Here is a 14,142-nt window from a genome sequence, read left to right on the forward strand (position 1 = left end):
TTACTTTCGTTGACACAGTAGCACATCCCTCTACTCTGCCCTTCTAACATGCATCCATTAACTGTTTCCTCTAGGACTGCTCCAAAGAGTCTTACAATCAACTAAATGCTCATACATTCACACACTTTCACACCAGAAAAATGTAGCACACCCACACAGAATCCTGCCTTTCCCGAGAACAGCGAACAATCTGTCCCACTACAGAATTATAACACACGTTAACCAAGCAGCGCTTACCTCTGCCCAGTCCTTCAGACAAGCTTAGAGAATATCTATTACTTCTCCAGCAGTAAGCTTTAACGGCGAACCTTACGGATCCCTGGGACTTAAGACCAGAGTTTCACAGATAACCTTCACTACTATACACACTCCTTTTATACCGAAATTATGTCTCTAGTAGTAACACACGACGATGTCACTGATTCCGAACCCAGACAATCTGACGCGCAACTTCAATTGTCACACGTTTTTCCTGCATACGTACAGGTAATTCCAACAATCCCGTCTTTCCCGAGAGCAGCACTCACTTCCCTCTGCCCTACTACGGAACCGTCACCAGCTCCCAAGTTCCAGAAGCCGTACACACTACATAAAACTCAACACAACGACTTTAACATATAGTATTAGTACATATACCAACATCAATCAATAAATCAATAAATCAAAAAAGCCTATGTACAATCAATCTATCAGATCAAGACAATAATCTAAAACCATCATACTGCTACCAGGAAACTGCTGCAGCTCGGAGCATATAAATTCTCCCTACTTCCACGGACAGAGTAAATCCACAGTTGCACGCACATACATTCATCATACGCTAGGGCCCATCACACTAACATTCATTCAATTACTCTATCCACACTGAATATATGAGGGAAAACCTAAACCAATCTGCATCCAAAAAGAGATCAATGCGACCATAAAGATATTGTCCTGAGTCATGATTTTAAACATAGGAAATACATTCGAAACTCAATAAATGACAAAGAAATAACCACCCGACACTGATATTCAAACAAAGATCATTATTTATCTAAATTAGTTCAATGAAAGTCAATCAATAGCAAGATCATTATTCTCATAATTACCTATTCTAGCTAAATGGGTCAGGACAGGTTTGTCAGTAAAGTCTCCCGAGTCGCCGTCCTCTCGATCAGCATCGATCCTCACGAACATAGGTTCAGGAAGAAGTGGCCTTAAAATCTACAGACCCTCTCTAGTCTTGTAATATTTATAACAAAACTAGCGAAATAAAAGTAACAAATAAACTCTGAATGTCCGTTGAGCCGCTGAGCAGAGCGAGCAGGAAAGGATGTCATCTGACAACATTTAGAAAACCTCCGCTCAGGAAAAATCACAAAAATAAAAACACGGAAGAAGGAAACTCGAGTTTGGAAGCGATACATTCATGAATGCTCTTCCTTGGTACCATAGCAGAGCCACCGCAGGTTTATCATAGTTCATTGTGGCTTTATTCTTCTCCAAGGACAATTGGAAACATGCCCGGAGCTGCTGTCCTCACGGAAACTTTTAAATCAGACAGAGGCTGTGGTCAGGTGACTTTCAACCATGTTCAGCAAGGCCTCTCGTCACATCTCAATCACTCGAGCGCAGGCTGTAAATAGCAGCCATCTTTGTTTAGGCCAAAACGGACCATCTTAATTAAAAGAAACACAAAACAACGTTACTACATCATAATGATTATACAGTGTTAATCCCCACTAATACCCTTATGTGTATGTAATTACCTAGCCATCTGCGACACAAGGAAGCATTATAGCACGTTATTTTAAAAGCGTAAACACCAAACAAATAGCACTCTAGCAACACTTATTTAATTGAATTGCACACCAACTTAGTTCACGTATTATTTAAGCAACATATATGCATTCCCACGTGTAATTTCTCTCATTAGTAATGTTGGTTAATCAAGACTTTTAACAAAACTAATAATTAGTGATTATAAATTAGTAATTTTAATCATAACATATAAACAAAACTGGAGCTTAAAACTCAATAAATTTTCAACAGAAAATTCTGCTCCAGCATATGTAGGTGTTTTCACTGTATTCTGAGTGTTTTTTAACATAGCACTTGCTCTAGGACTGGTTAGTCACACTCAGTTACCACCAGTATCCGTTTGAAAAAGTTGAGGGTACAGGATGATTTTGCAACAAGGCTTCTTTCTGCTCTTCTGTTTGTTCTTTCTGCACGTTATCCTTCTTCCTGCACTTTTCTTCGTCTTTGAGGACTTCTGTTGCTTCTTTCTGCATTTCTTTTTTTTCTTTTTGTGCGTTTTTTCTTCTTTCTTCACATGTCCTATCTCTGTAGGCATAGTTAGAAATTAGCATTTAAAAAACCTTTGAAATTCACTGAAAAAACCATAGGTTTCAGGCACGTTATAGTTAGGAATTAGCATTTAAAAAACCTTAGAAATTCACTGAAAAAAACATAAGTTTCAGGGGCGTTATAGTTAGCTGGACTTTTCACTCGTACAAAACCATTGAAATTCCCCCGTTATAGTTAGTTCAGCTAACTATAACTCGCGCGCCCGCAATGCACTGCTCATGACGTCACATATTACATCACTCATGACATGGTCAGTGACATCAATCATGACATCACTGATGACATCTCAAATGACATCACTGATGACATCATCCTTGTGATAGAGTGGCAGACCTCCTCTCCCCCTAATATACCCTTTGATACACACATTCAAAAATAGAAACTAAAATTTTCAAAACAATGGACATACCAATATCAGTTACAACAACCTATTCAGTAATTCTAAGATCCACATACACATCCACTCATTCACCAACAGTCCTATACAGTCACTCATACATGTACTCACTCATCATATGTACTCATACACCTATACATCCTGTTACACAACGCCACTCATCCATAGAGTTACTCACACACATAGTCACTCATGCTAATAAAGAATTAAACATCCATTTACTTGCATATACAGTTATACACACACCACCACACTTACTGCTACAGAAACTTACACATACTTAGTCTTTTAAACAATCACTGATAGAAACACATACTTATTCATACAGGAACTCTTTCAATCTCTCACTCTCACATATACTCACTTATATACACCAATAGTCACATATACTAATTTAAAACATATGTAGTTACTCATAAAGACACTATTGAGACAGTCATTCACTCACTAACACACCCATGCACACACTCATCCACCCATACAGTCCTGCACACATGCTGTCTTCAACACATACAAACAGTGAGTCACTCATTCATGCACCTATGCACTATGCAATACCCCCACCAAACCCTACAGACACTCAGACACTCATACTGATACTCAAAAAACCAACTAATAACCTATATAGACACTCATGTAGCTACTCACCAACCCATGCAGCCAGTTATACACAAAGTGAGAGACTGATACAGATATTTACATATTTAAACCTTACCCACTAAGCCATGTATTCACTAAGATACACTTAATCAGTCAGTTATACAATCAATTTTTCAAAAACAAATCATCCATTTAGACACTTATATACCCATTTATTCTTCCATCGACTTTGAGATATACATATATAAAACATATGTAATTTTCAGAAAAACACACATTCACTGGATGATGTCATCAGTGATGTCATCAGTGATGAAATTTGAGATGTCATCAGTGATGTCACTGACCATGTCATGAGTGGTGTAATATGTGACGTCATCAGCAGTGCATTGCGGGCGCGTGAGTTATAGTTAGCTGAACTAACTATAACGGGGGAGTTTCAATGGTTTCGTACGAGTGAAAAATCCAGCTAACTATAACGCCCCTGAAACCTATGGTTTTTTCAGTGAATTTCTAAGGTTTTTAAAATGCTAAATCCTAACTATAACGTGCCTGAAACCTATGGTTTTTTCAGTGAATATATGTATATATATATATATGTATATATATATAATTTAAATGCTATTTTCTCAGGAACTACTGAACAGATTTACACCAGACCTACAAAAGGCACTTCCTTGACCTGAGGACTACCTCTCTGCCAAATTTCAATTAACTCTGTTCAGCCGTTCGGGCTGTAGCTGTGTCTAATGGTCCTATGGAAAAATGCATGGGAAAAACGCGTTTTGGGACCCCCCTTTTTTCTCAGCCCCCGCTTGACGAATCCCCCCGAGACTTTCAGGGTAGGAGCGGAGCGTAGCGCCCCACCTATTTTGACATTTTCGCGAGGATTCGTCGACCGGCGCCAAAGTTATTCCAAATAGAATGTTGCGGATTTCCTATGGAAACAGGGTCCTAACTATAACTACCTACTGGCGACCGCCAGTAGGTAATATATATATATATATATTACCTACTGGCGGTCGCCAGTAGGTAGTTATAGTTAGGACCACGTTTCCATAGGAAATCCGCAACATTCTATTTTGAATAACTTTGGCGCCGGTCGACGAATCCTCGCGAATTTTTCAAAATAGGTGGGGCGCTACGCTCCGCTCCTACCCTGAAAGTCTCGGGGGGATTCGTCAAGCGGGGGCTGAGATAAAAGGGGGGTCCCAAAACGCGTTTTTCCCATGCATTTTTCCATAGGACCTTTAGACAGGGCTACAGCCCGAACGGCTGAACAGAATTTAATGAAATTTGGCAGAGAGGTAGTCCCCAGGTCAAGGAAGTGCCTTTTGTAGGTTTGGTGTAAATCTGTTCAGTAGATTCTGAGAAAATAGCCTTTAAATCAATATATATATCTGAGCCAGCTTACGGTGCGCTTACGGTACGCTTACCGTACGCGTACGGTGGCGTGCGCGAGCGCGATTCTGATTGGCTCTTAGATCTTAGTAAACATTCGAAGCGGCCGAAACCAGGAAGCGGCAGCCGCCATTTTCTCTCTCGCACTGAGAGTGTGGATTAAAATACAAAGCACAAAAACATGTAAAGGGGCTGTTTGGACAGCTCCAAAACACCTAGCCATGTTGAGGGAGTCCCCAAAGATCCCCCAAGGCCAAAAACGGAATTTTTATTTTTTCGCTAATTTTGCCGATTACGCTTACCGTACGCGTACGATATCAAAATATTAAAAAAAAAAAATTATCCACATTCTCCCCACCCCGTGTTCAAATGGTGCCCGAAGGGCACCAATAGTGCATGGCTTATTACATATACGAAAAAGTAAAATATAACTTTTCAAAATGAAGTGCATCATATGTCCTCCATGTGCGCACGGTGCGCGAAGCGCATCGTGCGTACATGGCCCATCTAGCGTAACGTGGGCACGCGGTGCGCGTAGCACACCACGTGCCCACTGTGCGTGCACGGCACTAACTGCGTAAAGTGGGCGCGCGGTGCGCGAAGCGCACCGCGTGCTCACTGTGCGCGCACGGAACGAACTGCGTTAAGTGGGCGCGCACGCCACGAATGGCGTAAAGTAACTTAGCATTTAAAAAACCGTACAAATTCACTGAAAAAACCATAGGTTTCACACACGTTATAGTTAGGAATTAGCATTTAAAAAACCTTGCAAATTCACTGAAAAAACCATAGGTTTCACACATGTTATAGTTAGCGGAAATTTTACTGATAAAAAACCAATGAAATTCCCCCGTTATAGTTAGTGCAGGCAACTATAACTCACGCGACCGCAATCTTCTGCTGATGACATATGTGTCTTTATGAAAAAAAAATATTTGTAATATATGTATAGCTAAAAATTTATGGAAGAAGACATGGGCAAATAAGTGTCTAAATACAGTATTAGCATCAGCAGAGGATTGCGGTCGCGTGAGTTATAGTTGCCTGCACTAACTATAACGGGGGAATTTCATTGGTTTTTTATCAGTAAAATTTCCGCTAACTATAACATGTGTGAAACCTATGGTTTTTTCAGTGAATATATATATATATATATATATATATATATATATATATATATATATATATATATATATATAACAACCACAAGTCCTGGAACAATCCGATAGGATCCAAAGAAAGCAGGTACGGACCACTTCGTGGAGATAGTTTTCTTTTATTAATGGTGCAAATTAAAGGATAGTGCATTCTCAAGCAAGTGCTCAGCTCAGCCTGACGCGTTTCGACTGCCCACGGCAGTCTTGATCACATGACGCGCAGGACCAATGTATAACCTTATATAAGCCGACCAATTACATCATTACTTCGACAATTGCCATCACAGTTTTCTACTAAACATAAACATGGGACTTCACTTTGAGCTATAACTCAATATGTTTGCCAACCTTTGTTAAATGCAGAAATGTTTTAAACTAGACCGTCATCACACATGTAGTTTTTTAACATTTTTTAACATCCAGTCAGAGCATAGTGCTCACGATGCGCAAAATATAATACTGTATTGTCTAATTTTGTCAATCAAAATACATTTTGAATAAGAACATAGTGTTCATTCGTTTTACGATTCACAAATGCAGTAAGAAAAACGCATTTTTAGTTGGCATCTAACAATTTTAACTCATTTGCCCATGTTTTAGATCTATATATACAGTACATCTTTAAATAATCTTTTTCTTTAAAGATTATATTTGGCATACGTAGCGATGATTTGTAAAAACAAGTGCAAAATAGTGTGATAATTGATATTAAAGTGCATAGCAAAGTAAACTTATAAATATTTAAATATAATCAATGTATAATACATAGCAGCTTATAATTGACGTTTCCAAATTCTTTTCATGTTTCAATATTCAAAATTGGAATGTTCATACAGTAGCACGCAACAGTTTCTCCAGAACATTCTTATCGATGGCATCTGATACAACTGAGGAAGTCAAAAAAACATTTTTACAAATTAGATTTTGGACACATATCTGAAAATATTTGGACTCTTGAAAAGTTAGATAAAGTGCATAGTTTAGTGAACATCATTAAATGATCAAAGGTTAACAGACACAAACCACACCTAGTCTGCACAGCTTTAAATAGATGTCTAAAATTAATAAAATCTGGAAGCCTAAAACCAACACTAAAATCCAATAAAACCAAACAAAGTCTAGAACCTAGACAAAATTGGTAAAATTAAACATAAAACGTCAGTTAAAAAGCAACCAGGAACTCATCAACTCCTCAACATCCTTGAATTCAACAATTCATTATAAAAAATTATGCAGATCTTCATTATTATTAAGCCCATTTGGCATCTTAGTATCTAATAACATAATGAATTCAGACTCCACTTGTCTCAATCTTTTCTCCCTATTTCCGCCTCTGATGTTTTTCGATATTGCACTAATGACATAATATCTAAGGTCATTGAGGTTGTTGTTATGTACCAATTTCAAATGTCTCGCTACAGGGTATGTAGGATCGGAATTCACCACAGCTCTAAGATGTTGAAGAATTCTGTTAAAAACTTGCAACTTCGTACTGCCCACATATAATAGATGGCAAGTGCATTCTAAAACATAGATTGCATACTCAGTTCTGCAAGTTAGATGTCCTTTTATCTTAACTGGCTCAGGACTGAATGCTGTGACATATTCTGAGACATTTTTTCCGAACTTACAAGCGCGACAAGAATTACACTTGAAAACCCCATTTCTGGCCATTAACCAAGTATTAGAAGTTACTACCTCTGGACTATTCTTGACCAAAGCATCCCTCATTGAGGGTGCCCTTCTAAATGTCAATAGGGGAAGTTCCGGTAAAATTTGAGACATAGTGATATCCGTCTTAACTATTGGCCAGTTTTTATATAAGATTCTACGAATCTGTCTTTCTTGCCTGCAATAGTTAGTTATTAACCTGATGTTACTTATTGATTCCGGGATAGTGGAGTCCGTATCATTCATGCTGGGCCTTATCTGTTCTTGGGCCTTAGGAGCAATGTGTTGATAAGCAACCAGAGCTGTATTATTTGCCTTGTCTCGAGCTATGTGTAGGTCAGAGGCCTTATACCCTCTCCTTAGGAATCTCTCAAACGTCTCATTTTGACAAGTTTTCAAATCTTCATCATAGCTGCAAATCCGTTTAGTTCTTAAAAATTCCCCATAGGGGATACTACGAATCAGATGCCGAGGATGAGAGCTTTTAGCGTGTAATACAGAGTTCCCGGCTGTTACCTTTCTGTGCATTCTAGTGTGTAATGTGTCTTCTTTAATAAAGATTTCAACATCCAAAAATTGTACTGCAATATTGCTTATATCTGAAGTAAACCTAAGATTCAATGTGTTTTTATTTATTTCATCTATGAAGATGTTTGCTGACTCTCTGGTTCCTTTCCAAATTAGAAAAACATCATCAATAAATCTCCACCAATGGAGCACATGCTGTTCAAACATACTTTTATGGGTGGCCATCAGAACATGCTCCTCCCACCAGCCCACATGTAAACATGCGTAACTAGGGGAGAAGCATGCTCCCATGGCCACGCCGCGCAGCTGTTGAAATACTTCCTTATTAAAAAGAAAATAATTATTGGTTAAACAAGTGGCAATCATTTTCATAATCATTTTGTTATGCTCATACATATTTATACTCCTTTTGTCCAAATAATAGCGAACTGCATTCATACCATCACTATGGTTGATACTCGTGTATAACGAACAAATGTCCATCACTATTAAATGACAATCATTATCCCATTTTACATTTTTTAATTTGGCTAGAAAATGTCCAGTGTCCCTTATATATGATGGCAAACTTTCCACAAATTCATGTAAAAAATAGTCTATATATTTGGACATAGCTTCCAGTAAACTTTTTTGCGCAGATATAATGGGTCTGCCTGGAACTGGTATTGAATTCTTATGTACTTTCGGGATGAAGTATAAATAGGGAGTCATTGGGTGGTCATTTTTCAAAAAATTATATTCATTTTTAGTTAATAAGCCCACTCGTTTCCACTGCAAAAGTTCTGCAAATATGTTGTCTTTTATTTGACGTAATTCTTGAAAGCTGGCTTTCTTATAACAGCTGGCATCATTCAAATGACGCCCTGCTTCCTCCATATATAGGGGTCTAGGCCATAAGACAATATTACCGCCCTTGTCCGCTTTGTTTATAATTACTTCCGTATGTTTTTGTAGCTTATGGATAAGTTTAAAATATTGTAGTTCAGAGTAGTTGTTGCGTCTTTTCTGTTTTAGAACATTGCAATTTAATTTCTTAAGATCTTCAATTATACAGTCACTAAAAACATCAATTGCGTCTCTAGGCATCATGGGGATAAATGTGGACGGAGGCTTGAATGGACTAATCGCTGGAATATTGCATATGATACCTGCTTCATTAAGATCTTCTTGTGTAGAATTCCCCGTGGGGTTGTTATCATATGTTAGCAATTGTGCTGCCAACAATGTATCTACATCTGAAGCTTGCAGGTTCATATGTAATCCTTGCGGTGCTTTAATTTGTGCTGCAATATTTACTGCGCTTTTGAGATGGAAATGTTTTTTCAATTTTAACTTGCGAATAAATTTAAAAACATCCACTCTTGTTTGTGTGTATTTAAAGCAATTAGTTGGACAGAAAGACAAGCCTAAGGATAACAGTTGTTGTTCAGCAATTGATAGAGTTATCTCTGATAGATTAATTACAGTATTGTCCACAGTTTCGCCATTTACCTCATTTATTTTCGATTGTTGTAATTCTTCTTGCCTCTTCCTCTGTAATTTCCTTTTCCGCCTCTGTTTCCTCCGTTGGTTCTTTCTATTTCCTGACCCGTTGTTTGGTTGCGTGGTCTCAGAGTTTGCCGGCGGTCTTCGACTAAAAAAGATAATTCTTCTCCCGGAGCAAAATTGGTGGGAACTTGTGAATTTTTACCGCCGATGTTGTCATCAGATCCACCGCTGATATATATATATATATATATATATATATATATATATATATATATATATATATATAATCTACTGGCGGTCGCCAGTAGATAGTTATAGTTAGGACCGTGTTTCCATAGGAGATCTGAAAGTTCTATTTTGAATAACTTTGGCGCCGGTTGACGAATCCTCGCGAAATTTTCAAAACTAATGGGGCGCTCCGCTCAGCTCCTACCCTGAAAGTCTCGGGGTGGTTCGTCAAGCGGGGCTGAGAAAAAAGGGAGGTCCCAAAACGCGTTTTCCCCATGCATTTTCCCATAGGACCTTTAGTCGAAGGTACAGCCCGAACGGCTGAACAGAATTACTTGAAATTTGGCAGAGAGGTAGTCCTCAGGTCAGGCATGTGCCTTTTGCATATATGGTGTCAATCTGTTCAGTAGTTCCTGGGAAAAGTGCAGTTAAAAGCACATAAATATTTATAGGTGCGCACCGTGCGCGCACCCTAACGTGCGCGAGCGTAATTCTGATTGGTGGTTACATGTCAGTCAACGTTTGAATCGGTCGAAATCAGGAAGTGTCGGCCGCCATTTTCTGTGTTTTGGTTGTGTGATAGTGAAAAAGAAAGGTGGAGAACGTGAAAAGGGGGCAGGGTAGAGAGTTCCTGACCCCCTAGCCTTTGTCAGGGGGTACCTGAAGGACCCCGAAGGATGAAAAAAACATGTTATTTTTTTTTCAAAAAATCGCTGTGTGTTCGCACCGTTCACGCACGGTGAAAAACCTTTAAAAAACATATATATATTTAAACAAGCCATTCCATATTACAGGATACAGTCAATCTATAACTATATACATAGGTAGTTGTAAAATAAATATATAAAATATATACTAATACATACATATCTTAGCATTTAAAAAACCTTACAAATTCACTTAAAAAACCATAGGTTTCACACACGTTAAAGTTAGGAATTGCATTTAAAAAACCTTGCAAATTCACTTAAAAAAACATAGGTTACACACATGTTATAGTTAGCTGGACATTTCACTCGTAAAAAAACATTGAAATTCCCCCGTTATAGTTAGTTCAGATAACTATAACTCGCGCGACCGCCACTCTATCACAAGGATGATGTCATCAGTGAAGTCATGAGTGATGCCACTGACCATGTCATGAGTGATGTAATATGTGACGTCATGAGCAGTGGATTGCGGGCGCGCGAGTTATAGTTATCTGAACTAACTATAACGGGGGAATTTCAATGTTTTTTTACGAGTGAAATGTCCAGCTAACTATAACATGTGTGAAACCTATGGTTTTTTAAGTGAATATATATATATACACACACACATTACCTACTGGCGGTCGCCAGTAGGTAGTTATAGTTAGGACCCCTTTTCCATAGGAAAACCTCAACATTCTATTTTGAATAACTTTGGCGCCGGTCGATGAATCCTCGCGAATTTCTCAAAATAGGTGGGGCGCTACGCTCCGCTCCTACCCTGAAAGTCTCGGGGGGATCCGTCAAGCGGGGGCTGAGATAAAAGGGGGTCCCAAAACGCATTTTCCCCATGCATTTTTCCATAGGACCTTTAGAACGAGCTACAGCCCGAACGGCTGAACAGAATTACTCGAAATTTGGCAGAGAGGTAGTCCCTAGGTCAAGGAAGTGCCTTTTGTAGGTTTGGTGTAAATCTGTTCAGTAGATTCTGAGAAAATAGCCTTTAAATCAATATATATATCTGAGCCCGCTTACGGTACGCTTACCGTACGCTTACCGTAAGCGTACGGTGGCGTGCGCGAGCGCGATTCTGATTGGCTCTTAGATCTTAGTAAACATTCGAATCGGCCGAAACCAGGAAGCGGCGGCCGCCATTTTGTGTATTTCACTCAGAAAAAAAAGAGTGAAAACAAGAAAAGGGGGCAATGAGGAGAGTTACAGACCCCCTTACATTTGTGAGGGGGTCAAAGAAGGACTGTAAAGTACAAAGAAAACATTTATTGATTTTAAAAAAAATCACGGGGTACGCGTACGGTAAGCTTGCGGTAAGCGTACGGTAGGAAAAAAAAAAAAAAAAAATGAAAATCAGATTTAAGTGTTTAGATATTAGGGGGCTCTAAAAAGAGCCGTTGTGTTTATGAAATGATTTTTTAGTGGTACCTACAAGTAAGTACCGATGCAGAGTCTAAGTTTCAAGAGGAAGACTCTGTTCCCTTCATCATTGAAGTGCACACCATCTCCTCTATAAATGTCTTGCATGTCATAACGCAAGTTGTTGTGGTAAATGGCACCCATACCATAGTCACGGAGGAAAGCAGAAACAGATTTGTTGACGTGCTTTCTTGCTTTGTCATCGCACCGCGTGCCCACCGTGCGTGCACGGCACTAACTGCGTAAAGTGGGCGCCCGGTGTGCGAAGCGCACCGCGTGCTCACTGTGCGCGCACGGTGCGCGAAGCGCACCGTGCGCGCACGGAACGAACTGCGTTAAGTGGGCGCGCACGCCACGAATGGCGTAAAGTAACTTAGCATTTAAAAAACCGTACAAATTCACTGAAAAAACCATAGGTTTCACACACGTTATAGTTAGGAATTAGCATTTAAAAAACCTTGCAAATTCACTGAAAAAACCATAGGTTTCACACATGTTATAGTTAGCGGAAATTTTACTGATAAAAAACCAATGAAATTCCCCCGTTATAGTTAGTGCAGGCAACTATAACTCACGCGACCGCAATCTTCTGCTGATGACATATGTGTCTTTATGAAAAAAAAATATTTGTAATATATGTATAGCTAAAAATGTATGGAAGAAGACATGGGCAAATAAGTGTCTAAATACAGTATTAGCATCAGCAGAGGATTGCGGTCGCGTGAGTTATAGTTGCCTGCACTAACTATAACGGGGGAATTTCATTGGTTTTTTATCAGTAAAATTTCCGCTAACTATAACATGTGTGAAACCTATGGTTTTTTCAGTGAATATATATATACATGGACTTCATTGCTTGGTGTTATTCTTGAGACAGTGTCACCCCAAGAGTCACACATTTGGTTGTAGAATGTCACTCATCTGTACAACGATATTATGGAAATGTCAGTTTCAAAACTTGGCTATGAGTTTCTCGTTGCTCCAATGGGTGTAATGTCTGATATTTATATGTTTCTATTGTCTTTATTCCTTGATTTTGCTTGTGAGAAAGTCACACATAGTCGTTGAAATGTAATTGAGTAGTGACATGGCTATTACATAACAATCAAAACGATAAAAAAAACATGGGCAGGGTTAGGAGTTGAAAATGTGACAGCAATTAAATCACATCAGGAGTAGAGAAACAAAAATTGAGTATGCGAAGAGGCACGAGAGCATAAACTGTTCAAGAACGGGCAAGTGCCACGTTCCTAAAACGGGTTCAACAGCATTCTCGCTAAGATCATACACTGGCACTTCTAGTTCTCTAAAGTCACAGCATCCCTATAACAGAGAAAGTCAAGTCTTTCTTTTATGTTTGTTTCTAAATCAACTAGACCCGATAGTGTAGACATGTACTGTGTCAGTGAATTGTCCTTCTTTTGTGTTTATATTGAGGGCGTCGCTATGATGCGCAATTTTTGTCCCTTTTCTACTGATCTCGCTTAAGGCAATTTGACGCTGACTTTCGCGTTTTTTGTCCTATTTCTCTTTCAACGCTCCATGCAGCTTCTTTTCGTTCGGTCTTGCCCATCCCCCAGCGTGCCGCTCCTCTCATCGTCTTGCGTCTAGCACTCGCTGTTGTCTCACGCAGACTCGCGCGCGCGCCCCCTGTGGCTTGGTCCCGCCCCTAGTTGTGAGCGCGCATCGGTCTTGGCTCGCGCCCCTTCACGCAGCCCTTTCTCCGCGGCTCGAGCTGCCTCCTTCCCCCGCCCCTCAGGAGAAAGGGCCGCCGCTGCTCCCTGCGCCGCCATTACAGGCCGCCCGCCTGCAGCCGAGCCGCGCCCCTCGCACCAGGGGACATGAGAAAGCTGCTCCCCTGCTGATAGGAGAACGGACACCGGGCCGAGAGTGGAAGGATACCCGCAGATATGGTATGTACAGCTAAGGGTAGGCAGGGCCCTGCGCACAGCATGCCCCTCCCCTTCATTACAAGACAGCCCCTCCCTGGGTCTGCCGGAGCTCTCCACCATCCCGGGGGGGTCCAGTGCCCCCCATTTTACGATAATTTCATAACACTCTGGGTCATCAAAGCCCCCCCCCGCCACCTAAAGCAATAGCTCAGCCCACTGCTGCTGACATCCATCGAATTCGAGATCTAGCATCAAACCACTTAATGGCATATGACCCTGAAATATTAATAATCTTTGGGAATCTAGAC

General features: G+C 40.0%; 1 protein-coding gene across 2 annotated transcripts in view; it reads left to right on the plus strand.

Moving 5' to 3' along the window:
* The first annotated feature begins 13,513 nt into the window (after positions 1 to 13,513).
* ARHGAP35 (Rho GTPase activating protein 35) overlaps positions 13,514 to 14,142 on the plus strand; it is a 409,579-nt gene continuing 408,950 nt past the window's right edge. For both annotated transcript variants that reach the window (XR_014968680.1, XM_085625658.1), the window contains exon 1: positions 13,514 to 13,855. The gene's annotated coding sequence lies outside the window, so the exon portion shown is untranslated. The remainder of the gene's footprint in view (positions 13,856 to 14,142) is intronic.

The sequence above is a fragment of the Triturus cristatus genome, chromosome 9 (genome assembly GCF_964204655.1).
Source record: "Triturus cristatus chromosome 9, aTriCri1.1, whole genome shotgun sequence".
In the NCBI taxonomy this organism is placed as follows: Eukaryota; Metazoa; Chordata; class Amphibia; order Caudata; family Salamandridae; genus Triturus; species Triturus cristatus.